The sequence below is a fragment of the Hemitrygon akajei genome, chromosome 1 (genome assembly GCF_048418815.1).
Source record: "Hemitrygon akajei chromosome 1, sHemAka1.3, whole genome shotgun sequence".
In the NCBI taxonomy this organism is placed as follows: Eukaryota; Metazoa; Chordata; class Chondrichthyes; order Myliobatiformes; family Dasyatidae; genus Hemitrygon; species Hemitrygon akajei.
In genome coordinates, this window is record NC_133124.1 from 141,361,755 (window position 1) to 141,384,861 (window position 23,107).

The 23,107-nt window shown below is 41.3% G+C and overlaps 1 protein-coding gene across 4 annotated transcripts in view; it reads right to left on the reverse strand.

Moving 5' to 3' along the window:
- Positions 1–15,813, reverse strand: part of LOC140731158 (oxidation resistance protein 1-like) — a 520,392-nt gene extending 504,579 nt beyond the window's left edge. For 3 of the 4 annotated variants that reach the window (XM_073052584.1, XM_073052590.1, XM_073052557.1), the window contains exon 1: positions 15,696–15,813. The gene's annotated coding sequence lies outside the window, so the exon portion shown is untranslated. The remainder of the gene's footprint in view (positions 1–15,695) is intronic. The other variant, XM_073052566.1, reaches the window with a different exon arrangement.
- Positions 15,814–23,107: the final 7,294 nt, after the last annotated feature.

Here is a 23,107-nt window from a genome sequence, read left to right on the forward strand (position 1 = left end):
GAAGGAAAAGATGAATTATCAAAGGAAGCTGGCAACTACTATTAAAGAAGATACTAAAAGCTTTTCAGTATTTAAAGGGTAAAAGAGTAAAGGGTAGATATAGGACCAATAGAAAATGATACTGGAGATACTGTAATGAGAGACGCAGAGATGGTAGAGGAACTGAATGCACGTTTTGCATCAGTCTTCACAGTGGAAGACATCTGCAGTATACTGGACATTCAAGAGTGTCAGGGAAGAGAAGTATGTGCAGTGAAAATTAAAACTGAGAAGGTGCTCAGGAAGCTTAATGGTCTGAAGGTGGATAAATCTCCTGGACCTGATGGAATGCACCCTCAGGTTCTGAATGAAGTAGCTGGAGAGATTGTAGAGGCATTAATAATAATCTTTCAAGAATCGATAGTCTGGCATTGTACCAGATGACTGGAAAATTGCAAATGTTACTCTGCTATTTAAGAAGGGTGTGAGGCAGCAGAAAGGAAACTATAGGCCTGTTAGCCTGACATCAATGGTTAGGAAGTTGTTGGAATTGATTGTTAGGAATGAGGTAACGGAGTACCTGGAGGCACATAAGGTAGGTCAAAGCCAGCATGATTTTCTGAAAGGGAAATGCTGCAATTTTTTGAGGAAATTATAAGCAGGGTTGACAAAGGAGATGTAGTGAATGTGGTGTACTTAGAATTTCAGAAGGCCTTTGACAAGGTATCGCACATGAGGCTGCTTAGCAAGATAAGAACCCATGGAATTACAGGGAAGTTACTAGCATGGTGGAGCATTAGCTGGTCAACAGAAAAAAAGAGAATGGGAATAAACAGATCCTATTCTGGCTGGCTGCAGGTTACCAGTGGAGTTCTAGAGGGGTTGATGTGGGGACTGCTGCTTTTTAAGATGTATGTCAATGAATTGGACTATGGGATTAATGGATTTGTGGCTAAATTTGCCGATGATACGAAGATAGGTGGAGGAGTGGGTAGGGTTGAGGAAACATAAAGCCTGCAGAGAGACTTAGATAGTTTAGGGGAAATGGGTAAAGAAGTGGCAAATGAAATACAATGTTGGAAAGTGTATGGTCATGCACTTTAGTGGAAGAAATAAATGGGCAGACCATTATTTCGATGGCGAGAGAATTCTAAATGCAAAGGGACTTGGGAGTCCTTGTGCAGGATACCCTAAAGGTTAACCTCCAGGTTGAGTCAGTGGTGAAGAAGGTGAATGCAACGTTGGCACTCATTTCTAGAGGTATAGAATGTAAGAGCAGGGTTGTGATGTTGCGGCTCTATAAGACACTTGTGAGACCACACTTGCAGTATTGTGCGCAGTTTTGGGCTCTTTATTTTAGAAAGAATACCTGCCATTGGAGAGGGTCCAGAGAAGATTCACGAGAATGATTCCAGGAATGAAAGGGTTACCATATGAGGAACGTCTCACAGCTCTTGGGCTGTATTCCCTGGAGTTCAGGAGAATGAGGAGGGATCTCATATAAACATTCCTAATGTTAAAAGGCCTGAACAGATTAGATCTGGCGAAGTTATTTCCCATGGTATGGGAGTCTAGGACAAGAGGGCACAACTTCAGGATTGAAGGACGTCCATTTAGAACAGAGATACGGAGAAATTACTTTAATCAGAGGGTGGTAAATCTGTGGAATTTGTTGCCATGAGTGGCTGTGGAGGCTAAATCATTGGGTGTATTTAAGGCAGATATAGATAAGTTCTTGATTAGCCAGGGCATCAAAGGGTATGGGGAGAAGGCAGGGGAGTGGGGATGACTGTAAGAATTGGAAAAGCCCATGATTGAATGGCGGAACTGATTTGATGGGCCAAATGGCCTACTTCTGCACCTATATCTTGCGGTCTAACCATTGACCAACAGTCTCTGTGAGCATTGTGATTGAGAGGTTGCAGCAACAGGCCCTTTGGCCCAACTAATTCATGCTGCTCTAAAGGTCTTTGAGCTTGCCCCATTTCCCTGCAGCTTTCCCAAACTTCCTTCATAGACTACTTCTATCCTTTCTCCAGCACAAATCTTCTCAACTTTGTGTTTGCAGCCTCCTCTGACTGCATGAAATTTATAACGATCACCCTCCATATGAAGAAACTTTCAGTCCCTTTTAAATGTTTGCCCTCGGCTCTCAGACTCCCCTACCCAGGGAAAATTAATGTGACCATCGACCCCCGTCTACACCCCTGATTATTTTATGTACAGGGAAAACTATCCTAGTCTATCCATATAACACAAAACCCAAAAGCCTCGTACAGTAACATACTTGCCAATCTCCTCTACACTCTTTACAGCTTAATCACGTCCTTCCTAGAGATTAGCAATTACAACTGCACACAAAACTCTCTAAGTGAGACTTTGCCAATGACTTGAATAGTTGCTACACGTCATTCATCATCCATCCATCAGGGCAGCATAGATCACAAGGTAATGGTCAGTCTGTGACCCGGGGAATGGACAGCGTGCATCTCAAGATAATGGTCAGTCTGTGACCTAGGGGACTGGACAGTATGTGTCTCAAGGCAATGATCAGTCTGTGACACTGGGGACAGGACAGTGTGCTTCTCAAGGTAGTGGTCAGTGACCCAGGAGACTGGACAGTTTATGTCTCTAGGTAATGGCCACTGAGTGACACAGGGGACTCAACAGTTTTCATCTCAAGACAATGGTCAGTCTGTGACCTAGGGGACCGGACAGTGTGCGTCTTGAGATAATGGTCAGTCAGTGATCCAAGGGACTGAAAATATGCATCTCAAGACAATGGTCAGTCTGTGGTCCAGGGGACCAGAAAGAGTGCATCACAGGGCAATGGTCTGTTTGCGATCCACAGGACCGGACAGAGGTATTGGCCAGTCTGTGACCTAGGGAACCGGACAGTGTGCGTCTCAAGACAATGATCAGTCTGCATCCCAAGGGACAGAAGAGTCTACATCTCAAGGCAGTGGTCAGTCTGTGATCCACAAGACTGGACAGTGTGTGCCTCAAGGCAGTGGTCAGTCTGTGATCCACAAGACTGGACGGTGTGTGCCTCAAGGCAGTGGTCAGTCTGTGATCCAGGGGACCAGAAGGTATGAGTCTCCAGGTAATGGTCCTGATTACCTGCACCCTAAAGATCTGAAAGAAATAGCGTGAGAGATTGTGGTGGCATTAGAAATGATCTTTCAAAAATCATTGGACTCTGGCATGGTGCCAGAGGACTAGAAAATTGAAAATCTTTAAGGAGAAAGGCAGCAGAAAGGAAATTATAGACCAGTTACCCTGACCTCAGTGGTTGGGAAGATGTTAGAGTCAATTGTTAAGGATGAGGTGATGGAGTACTTGGTGACACAGGACAAGATAGTACAAATTCAGCATGGTTTCCTTCAGGGAAAATCCTGCCTGACTAACCTGTTGGAATTCTTTGAGGAGATTACAAGTAAGATAGATAAAGGGGATGCAGTGTATGTTGTATATCTGGACTTTCAGAAGGTGCAACACATGAGACTGCTTAGCAAGTCAAGAGCCCATGGTATTACAGGAAAGTTACTAACCTGGTTAGAGCATTGTCTGATGGGTAGGAGACAGCGAATGGGAATAAAAGGATCCTTTTCTGGTTGGCTGCCAGTGACTAGTCCGCAGGGGTCGGTGTCAGGACTACTTCTTTTAATGCTGTATATAAATTATTTAGATGATAGAATAGATGGTTTTGTTGCCAAGTCTGCAAATGATACGAAGATTGGTGGAGGGGCAAGTAGTATTGAGGAAACAGGTAGAATGCAGAAGGACAGACAGATTAGGAGAATAAGCAAGGAAGTGGCAAATGAAATACAATTTCAGAAAATACATAGTCATGCACTTTGGTAGTAGAAATAAATGTGCGCACTATTTTCTCAGCAGGGAGGAATCTGAGATGCAGAGGGACTTGGGAGTTCTTGTGCAGAACACTATGAAAGTTAACTTGCAGGTTGAGTCGGTGGTGAGCAAGGCAAATGCCATGTTAGCATTCATTTCAAGTGGTCTAGAATACAAGAATTCTATTGTGATGTACTGAGGCCTCACCTTGAGTATTGTGAACAGCTTTGGGCCCCTCATCATAGAAAAGATGTGCTGGCATTGGAGAGGGTCCAGAGGAGGTTCACAAGGATGATTCCAGGAATGAAAGGAAGGTTTGATAGCTCTGGGAATGTACTCACTGAAATTCAGAAGGATGGGGAAGGGGGAATCTCATTGAAACCTTTCGAATGTTGAAAGGCCTAGACAGAGTAGATGTGGAAAGGATGTTTCCCATGGTGGGAGATTCTAGGATAAGAGGGCACAGACTCAGGATAGAGGGGCGCCCTTTCAAATCAGATGTGGAGCAATTTCTTTAGCCAAAGGGTGATGAATTTGTGTTATTTGTTGCCACATACAGCTGTGAAGGCCAGGTCGTTGGGTGCATTTGAGGCAGATATTGATAGGTTCTTGATAGGACATGGCATCTAAGGTTACAGAGAGAAGGCTGGGAACTGGGAGTGAGGAGGAATAAAAAGGGATCAGCCATGATTGAATGGCAGAGCAAACCTGATGGGCCAAATGGTCTTAAAAGCTACACTAACAAACCAAAGAACATTCCCAAGCAACTGCACAATAAGATTATTGAAGAACACAAGTCAGGAGATGGATACAAGAAAATTTTCAAGTCACTGAATATCCCTTGAAGTATAGTTAAGTCAATCATCAAAAAACAAGAAAGAATATGGCACAGTTGTCAAAAACTGAGTGACCATGCAAGATAGGTACTAGTGAGGGAGGTCACCAAGAGACCTATGACAACTCTGGAGGAGTTACAAGCTTCAGTGGGAGAGACTGTGCATACAACTGTTGCCCGGGTGCTTCACCAGTCACAGCTGTATAAGAGATTGGCAAAGGAAAGGCCACTGTTGAAAAAATTCACACAATATCTTGGCTAGAGTTTGTCAGAAGGCATGTGGGAGACTCTGAAACACAGGAATGGCTTAAAAGCAACAAAGTTCTTGTCCTGGAGTGGCCAAGTCAGAGTCCAGACCTCAATCCAATTGAGAATTTGCGGCTAGACTTGGAAAGGGCTGTTCACTCATGGTCCCCATGCAATCTGACAGAGCTTGAGCAGTTTTGTAAAGAAGAATGGTGAAAAATTGCAGTATCCAGATATGCAAAGCTGATAGAGACTTATCAACACAGACTTGAGACTGTAATTGTTGCAAAAGGTGCATCTACTAAATACTGACTTGAAGGGGGTGAATACATATGCAATCAATTATTTATTTTGTGTTTTACATTTGACATGAAAAAGTCATTTTCCATTGATAGTGTCAAAAAAAAAATTCATGTCCTTGTTATCTCAGCTCTATGTTCTTCCCCTTGATTCAGTCCCTCCCCATCTACATCCATGACACTTCAAATGACCTCCATCACTTCAAAAAAACCCAGTCTCTTGGCCCCAACCACCTTATTTTCACCATGGACATTCAGTCCCTATACACTTCCACCCCCATCAGGAAGGTCTCAAGTCTCTTCCCTTTCTTGATAATGGACCCAAACAGTTCCCCACCACCACCATCCTCCTCCACCTGACAGAACTGCAACTTTTCTTTCAGTTGTTTCCATTTTCTCTAGAGAAAATATGGGCACTCACATGGTCCCAATCTATGCCTGCCTTTTTAGCTGGCTACATAGAACAATCCATGTTCCAAATCTACACTGGCAACAATCCCCAACTCTTTCTCCACTACATTGACAACGATATTGGTGCTGCCTCCTACACCAGTACGGCTCTCATCAATCTGCTAACTTCTGCTCTGTCCACAAATTCACTTGGTCCATCTCCAACATTTCTCTCCCTGTTCTTGACATCTGTGTCTGCATCTCTGGAAATAAATTATCTTTTAGATACCTACTGACTCCTAGTTACCTTAACTACACCTCTTCCCACCATGTCACTTACAATGGCATTACTGTCTTCCCTCAGTTCCACAGTCTCCACTGCATCTATTCCCATGATGATTCACTCCATTCCAGGACTGAGATGTCCTCTTTTTTCCCCAGAAAGTGGAGCTTCTCCCACCATGGCCATGGAGTTCCACTCTAATTGCTATTGATCATCTGGCAATCACAGTGCAGTAACTGACATTGAATGATTTTGTACAGAGTTTGTTATCAATCAATTTTCACCCATGCCACTTTCCTGGAGAAATTATTCTCCTTCTCATTAGTAAAATTTGTTTTAGCTTATGCTACAAGCTCTACTTGCACTGCACTTTAAACTATTTGCTATACAAAGGACAATGACCCAAATCATTGTGTAATTACCTACTAGGGTGACCTTAAATTCTAGCTGCCTGTCAGTGTACTCCCACTCTGACCTCTTAGTCTTTCACCACTTCAACTGTTCAAAGTCCAACACAAGCTTGTCAAGCTGCACTTCATCTTTTGTTTTAGCACACTGGATTCAGAACTGAACTCAGCAAATTCAATCACCTGAGTCTCCAGTTTGTTTCAGAACTTGTGATTTTCTTCAGTCAATATGAATTTTAACAATAAAAGATACTGAGGACAGCTGTATTCCACATCTCAGTTACAACATTCTCCCCCTCTATGGCAGGGTTCTCAACCTTTTTCATGCCATGGATCAATACTCTTAAACAAGGAAGTCCATGGACCCCAGATTGGGAACTCCTGCTCTACAGCTACCCCCATTCATCCACCTCTTGTGACATTCCTTCATCCAGGTCAATCATAATTAATTATGTTCATGTCAATGTTCTTGCTTTTCTCTGCATGGGTGCTGCCCGATTTGCTAGGTACTATGTCCAGATCTTTTAACTTGTGATGCGTCATTAACAGTCAAGCTGCCAATACTCCGACATTGCCAGTTTTATGTTTGAAATGCCCAAACTCCTCTCCAAATTTTCCCCTCTCTTCCCCCTCTATATTTTCCTCTCATAACAGGCCTGACTATGTTGAGGCTTTGGTTTCATTTGTTTTAGTAAATTCTTCATGGACCTGAGAATTCAAATGATCATGGCAGGTCCTGTCAACTGGTTGTATAAATATATTTTGCTCAGGAGAAAGGAATATACATTTGTGACAAAGAAGGAACATTTCCATGGTGCTGCAAATTCAGCTGCCAACAGGTACCACATTTTAAAGGAAATTATTAATTAATTGATGGGTTGTATCATTGGATTTAGTTGAACAGAGGTACTGGCTTCCATTTCACAACACAGAATATTCTTGGTACAATTAGAGGATCAACCAGACTTCAGAATTAAATTTATTAATAATCTACCTGAGGAAGTCAGCTGGTTGAGCTGCCACAGAGTTCCTCCAGCAGATTGTGGGACATAAGAACTTCCTGCAGGGAAAAGGGATTGTCAACGTTTCAGGTGAAGACTGGTCAAAGTGCAGGAAAGCAGTAGAAATCGGAGGGGAGCAGTGAGAGTTCATCAAGGGTGAAGCAGGATCTCAACCCAAAAATGTCCCTTTGCCTCCCCAGTTGCTGCCAACCCTCCAGCAATTTGTTTTATTTTCATTAAAGTTGTGTGTATTTGGAGCAAAGTGTTATCCTTTAAACCAGGGGCTCCCCACTTGGGCCCCATGCTTAATGGTATTGTCCATGGCATAAAGAAGTTTGAGAACCCCTGCTATAAACCCATGGATTTGAACGAAGTTTAACACTGAAATAACAAGTCATCATCAGGAGACCCAAAAAGAAAAATAATCACCAACATTTTATTCATGATATAGCTTCTAATGCGACTTCTGAGGATTAAAATTTTTGGTCAATAAACTTTTAGGCTTTTGACTTACTCTGCAGGATAACTGCGTAATATTAATAGAACACTAGAACACTACAGCACAGTACAGGCACTTCAGCCCTCTATGTTGTGTCAACCCATCTAATCCTTAAAAAAAAGTACTAAACCCACACTACCCAATAACCCTCTATTTTTCTTTCATCCATGTGCCTGTCCAAGAGGCTCTTAAATACCCCTAATGCTTTAGCCTCCACCACCATCCCTGGCAAGTCATTCCAGCCACCCACAACCCTCTGAGTAAAATACTTACCCCTGATGTCTCCCTTAAACTTCCCTCCCTTAATTTTGTACATATGCCCTCTGGTGTTTGCTATTCGTGCTCTGGGAAACAGGTACTGGCTAGCCACCCTATCTATGCCTCTCATAATCTTGTAGACCATTATCAAGTCCCCCTCATCATTCTATGCTCCAAAGAGAAAAGTCCCAGCTCTGCTAACCTTGCCTCACAAGACTTGTTTTCCAATCCAGGCAACATCTTGGTAAACCTCCTCTGCACCCTCTCCATAGCTTCCACATCCTTCCTATAATCAGGTGACCAGAATTGAACACCTCAATCTATGTGCAATCTCACCAGAGATTTGTAGAGTTGCAACATGACCTCTCTACTATTGAACTCAAACCCCTGTTAATGAAGCCTAGCATCCCATAGGCCTTCTTAACTACCCTATCAACCTGTGCAGTGACCTTGAGGGATGTATGGATTTGAACCCCAAGGTCCCTCTGTTCATCCACACTCTTAAGTAACCAACCATTAACCCTGTACTCAGCCTTCTGGTTTGTCCTTCCAAAATGCATCACATCACACTTATCTGGATTGAACTCCATCTGCCATTTTTCTGCCCAATTCTGCAACCTGTCTGTATCCTCTCGTAACCTTCGACAACCTACAGCTCCATCCACAACTCCTCCAATCTTTGTGTCATCCACAAACTTACTCACCCATCCTTCTGCCTCTTAATCCAGGTCATTTATATATTTTTAAAAAAAATTTAAATCGCAAAGAGCAGGGGTCCTAGGACAGATCCTTGCGACACTCCACTAGTCACCGACTATGGTTTTATTTGTATGGTATGTCAATGGAGACAAACTTCAGAGGCAGACTTCAATGCTGGGAGAGGTCACTCATGCCAATTCATGTATCCTTTCAGAGAATGTGGAGAACTTTGTGGAAACAAAGTGATGGTGCCTTCTCTGTGATGAGCTTTCTGCCGGTTTCAGAATCACACAAGGACAGCTGCACACTAGGCCATGGAGTTTTGTGACCAGTAAAAAGCTCCAGTCCTCAAATACTTTTTCCTCCAATGACCAAAGACTCTGCTAGCGCATTGAAGACAGAGGTAACTTTCATCACTGATATCTACCCAAGCTGAGGGGTGGCTCCCAAGGCAGCATAAGCAGCTTTCCTGGGACTTGCTGTGTACCTTTACTGGTTGGAGAGTGGTGTGATGTAACAAGGCCAGGCTGTAGGAGGACCTTGGTCCCATGGATGTTGAGTATTATTATGCGATCTATTCTCATGCTTCTGTGACCTAGCATGGGCAAACACAAGCATCACCTTCATAATGCAGCTTGGATTACTGAGGTTCAGACAACTTCAGTTTCTGAAGGGTGGTTGTCACAACTCAAACAGATTGCTGTCAGTTGTGAAAATTAGCTCCGTTTCTACGAGAATTTGTTAGAGGTGAAGGGCAACCCTAAGGCGAGAAAGACTGAGAAATACTTTGGAGTAATGACAACTTGCTTTGCACCAGTCTTCACTGAGATTAGTTCTGTTGTGAACCTATCAGGTAGATTAATGGCACAGAGCAAAATGGAGATGAATTTCTATAGGGAGCAAAATGTGCTGAAAAAGTGCTCCATGGTCTATTCTAATGAATGAAGTCAAAGGCTTTTGTGAGGCTGAAAAACATGATGCTATTTCTTACGTTTCCATGGTGTTATTGTGCAGTGCAATCACTTTCTCTGTGCTTTTGGACTGATGAATCTGCTCTGTCATTCTGTGAGCAGTTCTTCCATCACGAGCAGGAGGCAGTTAAGAACAACCATGGTTATGGCTGTGGTAGACAACAGAAGTGCCCCTCCATGGTTACTACAGTCAACATAACTCCCTTCGTGTGATCACCCTTACTAGGCCATCCCCCTTACTAGATGTGAATAATGAAATTGTGGATTTGTGGCTAAAGCTCCTCATAAACAAATGAGGATTTTTGGAGCAATACAAGTTGAAGCTTTGTTACGTTTTAGGTGGAATATTATCCATTTAATTTCTTATTGGCCAGAAGCAGTGCACAGCTAACCTGATTAGCTACCTTGGGATGGGCTTGTACACGCTCAACTCCAACCCCTACAACTATTTGGAAGTGAGTTGTATTGAGCAGTTCATTCAATAAGAAAAGTCAGAGTCGTGACATCGTTAGGATTACTGTATTTCAGAGAACATCTTGTCTCTTGCTCCTTAGTCCCATTGCATTCATTTCAAAATAGAATCGTGAGTCACCATAACGTTGTTTGCATTTGAAGCAAAATCTTCATTGCACAGTCCATACAGCAGTCATTTTGGGTTTCCAAGATTAATTCTGACACTTCTAACAGGGATCAGAGGATCCCAGAAAGGGTGGTGAAGAACCCACAAGAGGCAATTTCCTTATGCATGGGTGAGGGGGGTGGCAAGGAAAACCTCAAATGCACTCCTGCCAGGAGGTTCCCAGTCACATCTTCATGAGGGCCTGGATGCACACTGCTCCACTGAGCTACACGTAAAGGGGAGGAAGTCTCTGCTTTGTGACCATGGAATGTGCTTGTGGAGTACATGTGTGTACAGTGGTGAGAAGCAAACCGCAATGTGGCAGATTCAGCAGGAGATTGGAATGAACCCTAAACTAGGAACCCAAGAGTGATCCAGAGTTCAGCACATCGCTGAGGTTGCATTTTGAGGTCACATAAAGTCACAGATCTCAGTGAAGACAATTTGAGCACCGACTCGTTAAGTGAGAGCTTCATAGAAAACAGGGTTAGTAATGACAAGTGACTGGTGACTGAGTGCACAAGTATTGCCACATTCTGGGAAAATGCAGTAAGAATTGTACCCCAGTTGCAAACTGTGCATTGAGCACATTTGGGGGGAAATTTCCAGAATCACATCACAGAACTTCAAATCTAGAATCAGATTTCTAGATTTAACAACTGGAATTTCAGAAGTCACAGTTCCTGCTGGGTGCTTGAAGGTTCAGAATAGATGAACTTTGCTTGATTGAGATCAAGTCCAATCTCAATTCCACAAAATTGATGACTTATTTCTTTTAGCATGCGTTCTTTTCCTGTGTACACACACCAATTAAAACTCATATCTCCATTCCTGCAAACAAAATAATTGCAGCAGAGACCATCTTCCCTTATCACTATAATTCTCAAGTCAGCCCTGCTTCCTCTCCAATGCTTTCAGAGCCTTTTGTTACTTTGGTGAACTGTACACAGCTTTCAACCTGTGACTTCCTTTGTGTCTTCAGTAATGAAACACAACTTAGTTGTTAACACAAGAAAATCTGCAGATGCTGGAAATCAAAAGCAACACACCGAAAATGCTGGAGGAACTCAGCAGCATCAATGGAAATGAATAAACAGGCGATGTTTCAGGGTGAGACCCTTCTTCCCCTTGAGAAGGAAGGGGGGAAATGTCAAAATAAAAAGGTGAGGGGGCAGGGAAGGAGGCGAGCTAAAAGGTGAAGCCAAATGGGTGAGAAAGGTCAAAGGCTGGAAAAGAAGGAATCTAACAGGAGAGGAGAGTGGACCATAGGAAAAAGGGTAGGAGGCGGCGGCCCAGGGTGAAGTAATAGGCAAGCAAGAAAAGGTAAATGGTCAGAGTGGGGAATAGAGGAAGGAGGGATTTTCTTTTGTGTTTACCGAAAAAAATTAATACTTGATTGTTCCTCTGTGGTAGGTCACACTAATCAAGCCAACTTTCCCCATATGCCGTAAACACCTATTCTGCTCCTCTCAGTAATTTGTGGACATGTAGTCCTGGATCCCCTTAATTCTCTACTTCTCATCACACTCTTCCCAAACATATCCTCTCACAATTCTTGATTGAATTCCATTTGTCATGTGTGTTCTGTCCATCAAAACCTTCCTGCAGCTGAAGACTCCCTTTCTCACCAAGAACTATGCAGACACTTTTGGCATAAATTTTCAAGTCTCATTACTAAAGACCCTACATTCACAGTATAGAGCTTCCAGCCACTATTTTTTCCCCCTAATCATTACTCTTTCCTTTCTCAAGCAATCAAATGAGGATTTTTTAAAAATTGCACTTATAGGAAGATGTAATAAAAAGATGTATTTTTCCCCCAAGGTTGTAATGTCTAATACCAGAGGACATGCATTGAAGGTGAGAGGGGGTAGATTCAAAAGGGGTGTGAGGAATAAGTTTTTTTAAAAAAACTCATAATGGTGGATTCCTGGATTACAATGGCTGGGGTGGTGGTAAAGGCAAATACAATAGAGGCTTTTAAGAAACATTTAGATAGGCATATGAACACGAGGGAAATGGACCTTTTGTAAGTAGGAGGGATTAGTTTGTGGGCTGAAGAGCCTGTTCATGTGCTGTACTGTTCCATGTTCTATGATATCCCTGCATTAGATTTACACAACATAATATACATATGGTTCAGTAATGCACTTGTGTAAAATGTATATTATTGTGCATGGTTAAAAAAAGTGTCAATAGGAATATTCTACAATACAATTACACTTTTAATATAAACAACAGCCATTTCAAAAAGCAATGATGCACTAGGTCAGAAATTCTTTTGCGTGATGCAAGACCTCCATGCATCCTGCAGGCCAAGACCAGCACCCTTCTACAGAATGAGACCGGTTCCTCCAGCACATGCACACACACCAACGTGCAAACAGTATGATCAGATGGCTAACAACATACACACAGAGTGTTTATTTGCATACAGTTTTTCATATCCAGTGTTTACAGACAGCACAGACCTCTCACATTGAAGCAGGTTTTTATTGAAGAACAATGTCTTGTTTCTTCCATGTTTTCTGCTGGGACATCTATTCATTTGCAGTTTATTCCACCTTTTGTGCACACTCACAATCTCTTTCCTGAAGTGGAAGCATGTCCAGCCTTTCTTCTTGAAGGAATCACTGCGGAAAATCTCACCAGATTTAACAAATACCTGATTGGCCTCTTGAAGAGCCCTAAGTTTACTAACTGATGGATGGGAAATTGTGTTAATTTAAAGTCAGGTTTTGACCAGTATGAACACAATATGAACTCAAGAGCTTTCTTCTCAAGTATAAATTTCACTGGATATTTTCAATCTTCTGTTATTCAACAGAAATACACATCATTCCTATTCCAAATATAGTGCATGTTGGAGGCAGACTAAAGCTCCATTTACTCAATGTCACCACATACCTTAAACCTGAGCTTAGGCAACTGCTATGTCAATTTCAACTTTGCCATGACTTAAAATTAATTAACTGGGTCAGGTCTAAAAAGGAAACCAAAATGTTCAATAGTTTCTTGATAATATGTTTAACTGGCTTCAAACTGGCTTTACTCAAAAACAACATCACACTAACTTGTTGCATTATAAATTCATGAGATGCAAAATTAATACTGCCAAATAATTTTGAAAAAGGTGAAAAGCCATGCCCATATATGAGAGAAATAAATTATTAAATAAATAAATAAATCAGACAGGCTCTTCTGCTCTTGTTAATTCAATCTCTAGTTTTAACATTGAGTACTGACAAGACTGTTCATAGAAGTGTTAGTAAAAATTATCCAATACAAAATCATTTCAGCAAGAAATGTGAATCGGTCATAAGCACACTGGTAATTAATTGAACATAATTGATCATAGCTATCCTCCAAAAAGTTCTTTGTACAAGTAAATAAAATTAGAAATTCAAAGAACCATTGGCCTGGATGTCATTTTGAGTAGATAAGGAACAGGGTTCTATCTAAAAGATGACCAGAAAAATGTAAATGAAGCTTGTTGCTAAGCCAACCACATTGAGAAGTTCCCAGATCCCAAAGCTGAAGTGGAAAGCAAAGGCTAAAATTCACATTTTAATTATTATACTGAAAATGTACACTGCATACAGGAATAAAGACAGTTGTTGAAATAGCATACAAAACTTTAAAATGAGTTGCAATTTTAAAACATCTACCTGTTGATTTTTTTTTTCCCAAGCTAGACTGGGGAGATGTTCTCCAATAACAATGAAACAGATTGACACTAAAAAGTCAGCTGTTTCTAGTCAAACTATAACAGTTTTTTTTCCTTAAATCAAAACCAGTGTCTGTCAAATCACTGATTCTGTGTTGATTGTACTTCTAAATAATGAAGCAAAGTCTGGCAGTTCTGTCCATATTGTCATCATTATAATTATAAATCCTGTTTAACCAGGTGCTTTGCATATTTACATTTTTACAATTCACTATTTAGACAACCGAACCTACAAATACTTCAACAACAAGTTCACCCGATAAAAGAAGCACTCCATGTCCAAATTAAAGTACATTAAAATGTATAGAACACATTGAAAATTAAATGTGTGCCCTAAGCCCTACATTTTCAGTAGTTTCACAAAACTATGTAACATATTGCTTGCAATTGAGAACTTGCTGACATGACGTTACTCCGTTACCACTCGCACAACTTAAATATTTGTTCACATTTTAATTTTTTTTTAAATTGTGATACTATTAAACATTCAGTCAGCAAAACAGAAGAACAGCCATCTGCTGATTGTTATCCTATAATCTTTCATGCCAGAAGCACTCATGAAAAGTGTAGTTGAACAATGAAATGTTTCATCCGCGCCACTCAATGACTTGACGGCATTCATACCCTAGGCATCTATTATGGCCACTTTAGCAAGTCACAGGAGGTTTACCAGCAGCCAAAGAATGCTGCTGAGGCAGAGCTCCCACCTTTCAGGAACTAAATGGGAAGAAAATATCAGTCAGTAAGATCAGCTCAAACTTCATTGACAACCTTTCAGCATATCTGAGACTTTCAATTTTAAAATAGCACTTTCATTGGTTATCTTACTACTGGCAGTATTGAAAATTCTTTACAACACCACAAACCTTTAAAAATAGCTGTGTGATCAACCTGTTCGTTTTTGCAAATTTGAGGAGAAAACTACAAGTACTGTTTTTAATTTAATAAACAGCTTCAATACTTTTACAATATTTTAATGTTTGGATGCAGTCTGGAAGACTGAATATTTTCAATTGATTTTTTTATATCTTAATGGTTAAGATTTAATATCATGTTGCAATGCTAAAATATTGGAAGTCATTTTGTTTCAATTATAACCTTCATCGAATAATTAAATAAATCCTGTCAAGAAATTCTGTTATGGGTGCTCAGAGTTAATTTCTGTACAATGTATACTTCATTGAACAGGTCCCCAAGAAATTACTGTCGGTGCATGGTGACAGAATTTGCACTTCATCCAGAAGCTTTGCGATGTGCTCTATCTGTGTATTTCAGTCAATGACAGTAATCTAATTAAAACCGTCAATTCCAATCACTTAGTATTAATTCTCATCTGCAGCCGTTTACACACCTTCTGAAGCGGCACTGCAGCAGTGCCTCCGTTTACCTGAAACAGAACTAATTCACTATCCATTACATTCTACCGCACCGCTCAGTCCCAGAGCTCCAATATTTCCTGCCTGACCCATGTCACTGCTTTTACTTGAGCTCTTAATATCATTTGCCACAGAATTATTAACCATCACTCACATATCAATTATAGATTAACCCAGTGCATTATCTACAATGGGAGGCAGCAACCACATCGCTGCTGCTTTCCAATCACATATCGATATTCGCAGCTACTTACTCGCAATACTGATGCACACATCTCTCATTTCACAACTTGCCCAAGGCCTTGACATTCACCACTTCTCCAACTGCATCACCTCTCAGCTCTGCATCAGACATGCTCAGTAATGTGACTGTCTCATTCTGGAGCCTACCAAGCTGCAATCAGTGACGGGGGAATTGGATTAAACCACAACCAGGATTTTTTAAAAAGCACCTGCTTGCTGAAGGGCAAACCAAAAATCTAAACAATTAAATCTGACATCTCTTTCACCAGGCAGATGATAAAACTGTTGAATGGCTAGTCTTATACAACAGTTTGGAATGTAAAAATGCATTGTACTATAAAATGATAAATCAGATTTCACAGATTGCTCGCTGCTGGATTAATGTCAGCCTCTCTTTACACAAGGTTACAAATATTCTAGTCACTCAATAAGCAAGAGCAATGGCAAGTTAACATTCATTTTTTCTACTTCTTTATTAAGCTTACCTTGAAACCTAAGAGGAAATTAAAGCACATTCTCTCCTTTTGAGGAGTGTTCAGCAAAATTAAATATACCTTCCATTGACAGGTATCCTCTTGGCCTTGGAATTTAGACTATAAGTTATAAATTCCGTGTTAGCTATATTTTAAAAAACAATGAAAATTAACACAGAGATCATGATTGCCTTGCCTTAGACTGCAGGGAGCACACCACCAACTTTGTGTTCGTCTGTTCAGTGCTATTGCAGCCTGCTGGATACTCCACTAGAGGGCGTATATTATAGCAAACCAGCCAGTTAAAGAAGAAAACAAAACTACAAATACTGGAAATCTTGGGGGGGGGGGGGGGGGGGAGTTGCTGGAAGAACTCAGTTAGGCATCCAGCAACTACTGGAAGAGAATTGTTTATCATTTCAGGTCCTGGACCTGGGAAAGAGAGGGAATCGAGAAACAACTTAGTTTTAATATTCAGAAGGATGGGAAGGAAACAAAAGAAATATCCTTGATGTGGTGAAACCCCATTGTGACAGTTAAAGAAAAGTTAACTTAAGTTTCAGCTTCTTTATTTGTGTAATGTGTTGCTATTGATAAGGCAGGAGGACATGTCTAGCAGGACAAACTGTACAAAAATAAAAGAAAAAAACTGAGCCATAATAATAAAAAAGCAGCAGAATTAGCCAACACTAATATGAAAAAAGGAAGACATGAGTTGTCTACGTTTTGCAACAGAACTGGCCATTTCTGACTATCAATATTATTTTGCCTAGTTTTTCTTAAAGGAACAAGCATCCCTCTGCAAGATAGTCGGCATTAGGACCGTAAGACCAATGGACATAGGAGCAAAATTAGGCTATTTGACCCATTGACTTTGCCATTTCATCATTTCATCCCTTTCCACCCTGTTCTCCTGCCTTCTCCCCCTGACCTCTGATGCTCTTACTAATCAAAAACCTACCAACCTCCACTTCAAATGACTTGGCCTCCACAGCCATCTGTGGCATTAAATTCCACACGTTCACCACCCTCTGACTAAAGAAATTCCTACTTATCTGTTCTAAAGGGACATCCTTGTATTCTGAGGCTATGCCCTCCAGTGTTAAACTCCCCCATTATATGAAACTCCCTCTCCATCTCCATGTCCACTCCATCTCAGCCTTTCAATAGTAGATACATTTTAATGAGACCCTCTCCACTTATTCTTTGAAATTCCAGTGAGTAGAGGCCCAGAGCCAACAAATGTTCCTCATACATTAACCCTTTCATTCCCAGAATAACTCTTATGAGTATCCCCTAGACACTCTCCATATCTTAGATAACGGGCCCAAAACTGCCCTCAGTAAGCTCACTGCCAACATTTACAACCCAGAAAACAACCTATAAAAGAGATATCTGAAAATGCAGAGCTACTGTCCAATGAGAAATAGAATTACATGCATCAAGTCTGAAAAGCTAACAATTTACAAGTCCCCCGATTAAAAATGGCTCCATGCAGCCCAGCATCTTCTGACATTAAAAATGATTATGTGGAACGAGGTATAGGTACAAGAATAGTAAAGCCTTGTGAGAGTGGATGTAAGCAGAACACTTGCAGACTGCATCTGATATCAAACAACATAGTAGTTCTGCAAGGTGTGGACAGGACTGCAGCTGTTCACTCTTTATATATTGGTGAGTGCATATTGGGTTGTGACTCACACACATTAGCCATTAAATGTGATGGTTACATTAACCCAAGAGGGGCATCTATAAGCATTAAGATATATTAGCTTTCATAGGAAAAGGAATGAATTGCCAAAATAAGTTATTTTGGAAGAAGATGGCACCAGTCAACAAGGGCCATATCCTCCAGACAGTTCATGAAACTACTTCTTTCACTCATTTTATGTCTTTTTCTTTCTTTTAAATGTGGTTCTGCTGCTGTTGAAGCCTGTGATCTACATCTTGATGGAGTGTTTTTGGCCCGATTGCGTGATCTGACACTTTACTGTTTCTAAGTGGTTTTGAGCAAAGTGTGCGTCCTCATGGCCAAGTAGCCTAGAGGTGGTGCACAAGCCCATGACTGACTCCATTTCTCACTGATCTCACCATTTAAAGCATTGGGGAAGTTTTAATCATCCAGGTGAGAGTGGAAGGCGAAGGGGTGTCGGGAGGAGGGTGGCTGCACGCAACAGTCTCTCCCTCTCACTCGCCACTCCCAGAGGAAGGTCCTTGTGTTCAAATGATCTCTCTTTCCCTGGATGATGTGAAGGATGGTGCTGGAGTCGTGGGTCTTGAGCAAGTTTTAATCGGCGCAGTCTGTTTGGACTCTAGTTCACATCATGATGTGTTTCTGGTTTCTGGTCACTCCTTCCTTTTATGCTATTTTCAGCAATTTTGATCAGGGCAGCCTACAGATGATGAGTGACACGGTACTGGATTGAACTGAACTGAGCTGAACTGAATATGCCTGGACTTTTTCCAAGCATATTCACTTTGTGCATTTTGTGGTTTATATTCTGTGTTTCTCTGCTCTTTTTTGTCATTTGCATGATTTGATTTTTTTTGTGCGTGGGGAGAATTGATGTTTTTCTTTGAAAGGGTTCCAAGGTTTTCTTTATCTCGTGGCTGTCTGTGGGAAGACAAGACTCAGGGTTGTATACTGCATACATATGTTGATAATAACTGTACTTGGAATCTTGAATCTTTGTATCTCGCTGCAATGCCACAGGTGTAAAGGGATCACATAATGCTTACAATGTTGATCGCTTTATTCAAGGAAGGACAGACTTGCCTTAAAGGCAGTGAAAGTGAAGTTTCACTTGACTGATTCCTGAAATAAAAGCTTTGCCATATTAGAAACGGTCATAAAGAGAGGACTTAGAATAATGTGTTCAAAAGACTGAAGTAATTTTATTGCAATATAACATTTTGAAGTGGGTAGATTTATGAGGATGTTTTTCTAGTGGGGAAATCCAGAAAATAAATAGTCCAGCAACACACACAAAATGCTGGTGGAACACAGCAGGCCAGGCAGCATCTATAGGAAGAAGTACAGTCGACGTTTCGGGCCGAGACCCTTCGTCATGACTAAATGAAAGAAGAGATAGTAAGAGATTTGAGAATGGGAAGGGGAGGGGGAGATCCAAAATGATAGGACAAGACAGGAGGGGGAGGGATGAAGCTAAGAGCTTGAAAGTTGATTGGCAAAAGGGATACACAGCTGGAAAGGATCATTGGATGGGAGGCCTAGGGAGAAAGAAGGGGGGAGGGGAGCATCAGAGGGAGATGGAGAGCAGGCAAGGAGTGATAGTGAGAGGGACAGAGACAGAAAAGAAGAAAAAAGGGGAAAAAATAATAAATAAGTAAACAAACAAATAAATAAATAAGGGATGGGGTAAGAAGGGGAGGAGGTGCATTAACAGAAGTTAGAGAAATCAATGTTCATACCATCAGGTTGGAGGCTACCCAGACGGAATATAAGGTGTTGTTCCTCCAACCTGAGTGTGGCTTCATCTTGACAGTAGAGGAGGTCATGGATAGACATATCAGAATGGGAATGGGACGTGGAATTAAAATGTGTGGCCACTGGGAGATCCCGCTTTCTCTGGCGGACCGAGTGTAGGTGTTCAGCGAAACAGTCTCCCAGTCTACGTCGGGTCTCACCAATATATAAAAGGCCACACCAGGAGCACCGGACGCAGTATACCACACCAGCCGACTCACAGGTGAAGTGTCGCCTCACCTGGAAGGACTGTCTGGGGCCCTGAATGGTGGTGAGGGAGGAAGTGTAAGGGCAGGTGTAGCACTTGTTCTGCTTACAAGGATAAGTGCCAGGAGGGAGATCAGTGGGAAGGGATGGGGGGGATGAATGAACAAGGGAGTCACGTATGGAGTGATCCCTGCGGAAAGCAGAAAGAGGGGGAGAGGGAAAGATGTGCTTGGTGGTGGGATCCCGTTGGAGGTGGCGGAAGTTACGGAGAATTATATGTTGGACCCAGAGGCTGGTGGGGTGGTAGGTGAGGGCAAGGGGAACCTTATCCCTAGTGGGGTGGCGGGAGGATGGGGTGAGAGCAAATGTGCGTGAAATAAATAGTCCAGTCTCATGATAAGGGAACAACTAAAGAAATTATCAGTCCTGACGAAGGGTCTTGGCCCGAAACATCGACAGTGCTTCTCCCTATAGATGCTGACTGGCCTGTTGTGTTCCACCAGCATTTTGTGTGTGTTGTAAGAAATTGTTATGTCATGTTTCTGGCTTCTGGTCACGCCTTTTCGTGGTGCTATTTTGGGCAATTTTGAATCGAGGCAACCTGCAGATTACGGACACTGAGATGAACTAAATATGCCAGGACTCTTGCGATTGTTTGTTTTATATTCTGTGTTTTTTGCTTGCACTTTTTGTTGCAGCTTGCACAATTTGTCTGTTTTTTTGCGCATGGGGGGAGTTTTGATGTTTTCCTTTGTATGGGTGGCATGGTTTTCTGTTTCATGGCTGTGTGTTGGGAAGACACATCCTAGGGTTGTATACTGCATACATTGTTAATAAATGTGCTTTGAATTTCTTCTCGCATAAAGTTGAGAATCTTTGGAATTCTGTTTCAGAATGTAAAGAGATCCATGACCTGACTAACTAAATATTGATGGAATGGGGCTGCAAGAAAAAGTTTGTTGATTTACATTGTCCTAGATAATTCTGGGTGTGTTTCTGTGACAGCAGTAATAAAACAAAGTCAGTAAAATGCTTGACACCCCACCCCAAACCTTTTCAAGTTTAACATAATTTTAAATGAAAGTTGATTTCTTGTTGTCACAAATCTCACCATCTCACAAGTTCTCAAAAAAAACATGATGAATCAGCATCAGATTTAATATCAATTGTTGTGAAACGTGTTGTTTTGTGGCAACAATTCAGGGTAAGGCATAAGAGTTACGACAAGTTGCAAAATTAAAGAAATGTCCCAAAAGACAAATAATGAGGCAGTGCTTGTGGGTTCACGGATCATAAATCTGATGGCAGAAGGGAAAAAGCTGTTCCTAAGACATTGGTTGTGGATCTTCAGGATCCTGTGCTTCTACCCTGATGGTTGTAACATGAAGAAGGCATGTACAGGATGGTGAAGGCCCTTAATGATGGATGTTACTTTCTTCAGGTATTCCCTCTTGAAAATGTCCTCAATGGCCTCTTGTAATCCTCTGCATTAGAGACTCCATCCCAGGCTGTGATGCAACTAATGAGGATGCTCTCCACCATACAACAGGTTGAACTTTGCAAGAGTCTTTGTGACATACCAAATCTCCTCAAAGTCCTAATGAAGCAGAGCATAGACATCCCTTCTTCATGATTGCATGAATGTGCCGGATCCAAGATATTTCCTCTTAGATGTTGACACCCAGGAACTTGAAACTACTTATCCTTTCCACTGCTGACCCCTCAAAGGAGACTGGTGTAGGTTTTCTTGACTTTTCCTTGCTGAAGTCCACAATCAATTCCTTGGTTTTGCTGACATTGACTGCAAGGTTGTTCTTACAACTTCACACTTAACATAACTTGGAAACATTCCAGGAAATATCCAGGCTAGATGGGTAGAATTATTAAGCAGGAAAGCTGAAGTAGAAGACTGAACAAGACCAGTCAGAAACACTTTGAACAAAGAGACACAAGGGAGTGTCATTGTTGGAATTTGGAGCAATACTCAGAATGTAGAGGAACAAAGAAGGTCAGACAGTGACAGTGGAGGGAAGTGAACAGTTGACAACTCAAGTCAAGGCTCTTCATTTGTTTGGAAAGACAGATAAGATAGCCAGTATAAAAAGGTCAAGGAAGAAATGTAGGAAGAGCTACCCCCAGGTGATAGGATGCTGGTGAGAACTATGATGACTCAAACACTTGTTTATTCCACTTCAACAAGTTTCGTTGAAGAGGCAATAAATACAAGATTGGATCTATGTCAAGCAAATTTCTCCTGTACTATCTAAAAATATTGGGAGCTATAAATGTAACAGGAAAAGGTTAGATGCTAGCAGATAAATATAAACAAGAGAGTTAAAGTTTAGTATAAGGAAATTGCAATGCAGAGTTAAGGTTACAATCTTATCAACCATGATCTTATTGAATTGCAGAGCAAGTTTAATGAGCCAAAATGACCTATCTTTCCTCCTAATTGATATATTTACAGTGCTGTGCACATATATATAACCAGGGCACCGTGCTTCCAGCTGATGCTGAAGGAATTCTAAAGTGGCTACTTCACAATGCTAGGAGGTTATAGTTATACTTGTTATGTTTGTAACTCTAAAACGTAAAATTAATTGAAAGAAAAACACAGGAGACTGGGGATAAAACGTGTACTTCTTAGTTACATTTTTACTTTAGTGAGGTGTGCACATATGACATGGTGGCATAATGACGTATGCCACTCATGTACTTTTACATTTAACCTGTAATGAATTATTTAAACATCAAAGAATGCTTAATCAAACTATATATTTACAATATTACTCAAATATTAGTGAAATATTAAATACACAGCACTCCTCTCTGCTCAGCTATAAAATCCAACTCAATATAGAATGCATCTCAACATATATACATATATATATAATATTTTTCTCACCCCATATGGGTAGTGTGTATGTGTATTTTTCCCCCAATCTCAGGACCTCTACCAGAGACCTGGGAGCTTGAGGGTTCAGTGCTGTATCCTCGCTGTTTTTAGTAGTGTGCTCTTCTGGACCAAGATCTCAGATGTTGTTCCTGCGATTTGTTGGAGCCATTCTACCAGTCCAGGTGTCACAGACTCAAGTGCTTCACATTTGGACTTGGGAGTGTCCAATCCATACCCAGTACAGATGTTCCTGTATACAATTCCTGCAGCTTGGTTGTGCATTTCGGTGTATTCTGTCCTTGCCTCCATCTTTCACCCTGCTCCTATGTTCTGGATGCTTTCAGTGGATTCCTTGCACAG